Raw genomic sequence first — 6,000 nt, forward strand, 5'->3', positions numbered from 1 at the left:
GGGTGTGCTTGTATAGAAAGACAGACATTATTAGATAAAGAACAGCTAGGAGTGTGGGAAATGTCAGAAATGGGAAAGAAAATGTTAATATTTCTGGAAAGTGAATGTCAGTAGAGGAATTTTGGAAACATGGACATCTGAGCTACTGAATAAGGAGATGGACTGCTTCAATAACATCCTTGCAGAATGCTGAATAGATATTTCAGTACATGCTGAACTGCATTACAAATAAAATGGTTCTCTAGTTATCAAATACTACCGTGATAAGTAATATTTGTTATTGTCAGAATTATTTGAAAGATTTTTATTATTGTAAGGAATATTGTTTATTTAAGTCACTACTTTAATCCTCACAACCGCCTTAACAAGTAATCACTATTAATATTTCTATTTTACAAATAATGAAACAAAAGAAAATAGAGCTTAAGTGATGTGCCTAAAGTGACACATAAAGTAGGTGGCCACACCAGGATTTGAGTGCAATCAGATTTGTTCTGAAATCTGAATTGTTAACCACTGCACCACACTACCTCTCTAAAAAAGGAGAGACTGAAATTGTTCAGGTTTTCAATTATAAGGGTTAACTGAAATTTGAATTGTAATGGTTAACTAACAGTACAAAGACTTGTGATGTATATATTTCTGTACTTCACTTCTCCACGTGGAATCAAAGATCCAAAAACATACAAAAAAGCATCACAATGATCAAAAAATATACAGAGACAAACTTCCTTCTCTGACTACTGCATGATGACATTAAAAACCCAATAACATAGAGACTGCAACAAATTTCTACATAATTAAAAATAAAAACACATGCACATAGTATATGCATATATAAACATAAATATACATACAGATATAAAATAAGGAAAAAGTATGAACTAAATATTCAACTTGAGAAGTCAGAAAAATACTGAACCATTAAGAAAATAGAAGAGAGTAAATGATAAAGATTAAAAAGAAAAAAATATAATGAGACAGTAAGACAAAACAAAAATTTTGAGCAGATTCTTTAAAAACAGAAAAGAAAGAAAAAAGTTTTCCTTTAAAAGTGAAGTAAAAATGTTAATCACTCAGTCTTGTTCAATTCTTTGTGACCCATGGACAGTAGCTTGCCAGTCTCCTTTGTCCATGGAATTTTTCCAGGCAAGAATACTGGAATGGACTGCCATTTCCCTCTCTAAGGAATCTTCCCGATCCAGGGATTGAACATGTATCTCTTGCATTGCAGGAAGATTGTTGCAGTCTGAGCCACTAAGCACACCCCTTCCTTTAAAAAGTACTCTTTAAATAGCAGACGTTCACCAGGATTGAGTATAAAAAAATAGAATAAGCACAAAGACAATATTAGCAGTAAAGAGATATAATAAATAGAGATAAACATAAACACAGAAAAATCACAAGAGAATATAGTACATAACATTGATGGAATTCTTGAAAAAGTAAATTAGCAAATGAAGACATAAAGAAATGAAAAGACAAATGAATAAATAAATAATAAATTCAGTAAATTTTCTTTGCTATATCTACAGGAAAAAAAAAAAAAAAGAACAGACCCAAAGGATTGTAGAGAAGTGTCTTACAAAGCTTTTAACAATTGATAAGCTCAATTATATATATATATATATATATATATATATATATATATATATACTTCCATATAATAAAAAGAGAAATAAACTTCTTAAGTTCTTTTCAGGGCTAGTACAAAACTGACTGGAGAAGGAAATGGCAACCCACTCCAATGTTCTTGCCTGGAGAATCCCATGGACAGAGGAGCTTGGCAGTCTACAGTCTATAGGGTCCAAAGAGTCAGACATGACTCAGCAACTAAACTAACTAACTAACAAAACTGATACAAAACCAGAGAAGTAGAGGCAAAGATGAAATTGGAGCCTATTATACAGAGTGAAGTAAGCCAGAAAGAAAAACATCAATACAGTATACTAACGCATATATATGGAATTTAGAAAGATGGTGACCTTAACCCTGTATACGAGACAGCAAAAGAAACATAGGTTTATAGAACAGTCTTTGGGACTCTGTGGGAGAGGGTGAAGGTGGGATGATTTGGGAGAATGGCACTGAAGCATGTATATTATCATATGTGAAATCAATCACCAGTCCAGGTTCGACGCATGATACGACGATGCTTGGAGCTGGTGCACGGGGATGACCTGGAGGGAGGTTCAAGAAGGGGAAGACATGTACACCGGGGGTGGATTCATGTCAATGTATGGCAAAACCAACCAATATATTAATGTAAAGTAATAACTCCGGGAGTTGGTGATGGACAGGGAGGCCTGGCGTGCTGTGATTCATGGTGTCGCGGAGAGTCGGACACGACTGAGCAACTGAACTGAACTGAACTGAAAAATAAAAGAAAGAAAACACAAGATGATTTTTCAGGTGCATTGATGTAAATATTCTAAACAACATGTTAGCAAAGCAATTCCAGTCAAATAGGAAACATTGCTGATATTTTTTAATAAGCTAGTAATTACTCTGAGAATGAAGTTATAGTTTAATAAAAATATGGACGCATTCCTCAAAATAAGAGATAAAAAAATTCTATTCAATTTTGCACTAGATTTCAAGATAATAAAATGCAAGCTAAAAATACAAACTAAAATTTTTTTGAAGCCCAAGAAACAAAGCCATCACTGTTTCTGAAAATATGATTTTATTCACTGAAAATTTTTAAAAGGAATAATATAAACCTCTAATTTGCAAGACCTGAGATCAATATACAACATTTAATAGCATTCTTGTATTAGAAACACATCCAAATACATTTAAAATTTAATTTGTTTATTTTAATTGGAGTATAATTACTTTACAATATTGCGATGGTTTTTGCTATACATAAACATGAACAGCCATATGTATACAGGTGTCCCCCCCTCTTGAACCCCTCTCCCACCTCTATTCCCACCTTTTCCCTCTAAGTTGCCCCAGTACACCAGCTTTGGTTGCTCTACTTCATGAATCAAACTCACACTGGTCATCTATTTCACATGTGGTAATGTATATGTTTCAATACTATTCTCTCAAATCATGCCAAATTCGCCTTCTCCAGTTGAGTCCAAAAATCTGTTCTTTATATCTATGTCTCCTCTGCTGCCCTGCATGTGGAATCAGTGGTATCATCTTTCTAAATTCCATTTATATGCTTTAATATACAGTACTTGTCTTTTTTTTTCTGACCTACTATACTTTGTATAATAGGTTCCAGATTCATCCACCTTATCAGAATAGACTGAAATACATTTATTTTTAGAGCTGAGTAACATTCCCTTCAATTTAAGTCTGAATTTGGCAATAAGGAGTTCATGATCTGAGCCACAGTCAGCTCCTGGTCTTGTTTTTGCTAACTGTATAGAGCTTCTCCATCTTTGGCTGCAAAGAATATAATCAATATGATTTCGGTGTTGACCATCTGGTGCAGTCCATGTGTAGAGTCTTCTCTTGTGTTGTTGGAAGAGGGTGTTTTCTATGACCAGTGCGTTTTCTTGGCAAAACTCTATTAGCCTTTGCCTTGCTTCATGTCATGCTCCAAGGCCAAATTTGCTTGTTACTCCAGGTGTTTCTTGACTTCCTACTTTTGCATTCATGGGGTCGCAAAGTGTTGGACACAACTGAGCGATTGAACTGAACTGAACTGAATATTCCCTTGTGTATATGTACCAAAACTTACTTATCTACTCATCTGCTGATGGACATTTAGGTTGTTTCCATGTCCTCAGTTCAGTTCAGTCACTCAGTCGTGTCTGACTTTTGCGACCCCATGAATCATAGCACACCAGGCCTCCTTGTCCATCACCAACTTGCGGAGTTCACTCAAACTCATGTCCATCGAGTCGGTGGTGCCATCCAGCCATCTCATTCTCTGTCAACCCTTCTGCTCCAGCTCCCAATCCCTCCCAGCATCAGAGTCTTTTCCAGTGAGTAAACTATTCGCAGGAGGTGGCCAAAGTATTGGAATTTCAGCCTTAGCATCAGTCCTTCCAATGAACACCCAGGATTGATCAACTTTAGAATGGACTGGTTAGATCTCCTTGCAGTCCAAGGGACTCTCAAGAGTATTCTCCAACACCACAGTTCAAAAGCATCAATTCTTTGGCGATCAGCTTTCCTCACAGTCCAACTCTCACATCCATACATGACCACGGGAAAAACCATAGCCTTGACTAGACAGACCTAGGTTGGCAAAGTAATGTCTCTGCTTTTTAATATGCTATCTAGGTTGGTCATAACTTTCCTTCCAAGGAATAAGCGTCTTTTAATTTCACAGCTGCAATCAGCACATGTAGTGATGTTGGAGCCCAAAACAATAAAGTCTGGCACTGTTTCCACTGTTTCCCCATCTCTTTACCATGAATTGATGGGACCAGATGCCATGATCTTTGTTTTCTGAATGTTGAGCTTCAAGCAAATCTTTTCACTCTCCTCTTTCACTTTCATCAAGAGGCTTTTGAGTTCCTCTTCACTTTCTGCCATAAGGGTGGTGTCATCTGCATATCTGAAGTTATTGATATTTCTCCCGGCAATCTTGATCCACCTAGTGCTTCTTCCAGTCCAGCGTTCCTCATGATGTACTCTGCATAGAAGTTAAATAAGCAGGGTGACAATATACAGCCTTGACGTAATCCTTTTCCTATTTGGAACCAGTCTGTTGTTCCATGTCCAGTTCTAACTGTTGCTTCCTGACCTGCATACAGGTTTCTCAAGAGGCAGGTCAGGTGGTCTGGTATTCCCATCTCTTTCAGAATTTTCCACAATTTATTGTGATCCACACAGTCAAAGACTTTGGCATAGTCAATGAAGCAGAAATAGATGCTCTTCTGGAACTCTCTTGCTTTCTCCATGATCCAGCAGAAGTTGGCAATTTGATCTTTGGTTCCTCTGCCTTTCCTAAAACCTGCTTGAACATCTGGACGTTCACGATTCACGTATTGCTGAAGCCTGGCTTGGAGAATTTTGAGCATGACTTTACTAGCATGTGAGATGAATGTAATTGTGCACTAATTTGAGCATTCTTTGGCATTGCCTTTCTTTGGGATTGGAATGAAGACTGACCTTTTCCAGTCCTGTGGCCACTGCTGAGTTTTCCACATTTGCTGGCATATTGAGTGCAGCACTTTCACAGCATCATCTTTCAAGGTTTGAAATAGCTCAACTGGAATTCCATCACCTCCACTAGCCTTGTTCATAGTGATGCTTTCTAAGGCCCACTTGACTTCACATTACATGATGTCTGGCTCCAGCTGAGTGATCATGCCATCATGATTATCTTTGTCATGAAGATCTTTTTTGTACAGTTCTTCTGTGTATTCTTGCCACCTCTTCTTAATATCCTCTGCTTCTCTTAGGTCCATACCATTTCTGTCCTTTATCGAGCCCAACTTTGCATGAAATGTTCCCTTAGTATCTCTAATTTTCTTGAAGAGATCTCTTGTCTTTCCTATTCTGTTGTTTTCCTCTATTTCTTTGCCTTGATCACTGAGGAAGGCTTTCTTATCTCTCCTTGCTATTCTTTGAAACTCTGCATTCAGAGGCTTATATTTTTCCTTTTCTCCTTTGCTTTTCACTTCTCTTCTTTTCACAGCTATTTGTAAGGCCTCCCCAGACAGCCATTTTGCTTTTTTACATTTCTTTTCCATGGGGATGGTCTTGATCCCTGTCTCCTGTAGAATGCCACGAACCTTCGTCCATAGTTCATCAGGCACTCCATCTATCAAATCTAGTCCCTTAAATCTATTTCTCACTTCCACTGTATAGTCATAAGGGATTTGATTTAGGTCATATCTAAATGGTCTAGTGGTTTGCCCTTCTTTCTTCCATTTAAGTCTGAATTTGGCAATAAGGAGTTCATGATCTGAGCCACAGTCAGCTCCTGGTCTAATTTTTGCTAACTGTATAGCACTACTCCATCTTTGGTTGCAAAGAATATAATATATCTGATTTCGGTGTTGACCATCTGGTGATGTCCATGTG

Source organism: Moschus berezovskii, chromosome 14 (assembly GCF_049115385.1).
Source record: "Moschus berezovskii isolate FMDL1 chromosome 14, NW_MosBer_1.0, whole genome shotgun sequence".
NCBI lineage: Eukaryota > Metazoa > Chordata > Mammalia > Artiodactyla > Moschidae > Moschus > Moschus berezovskii.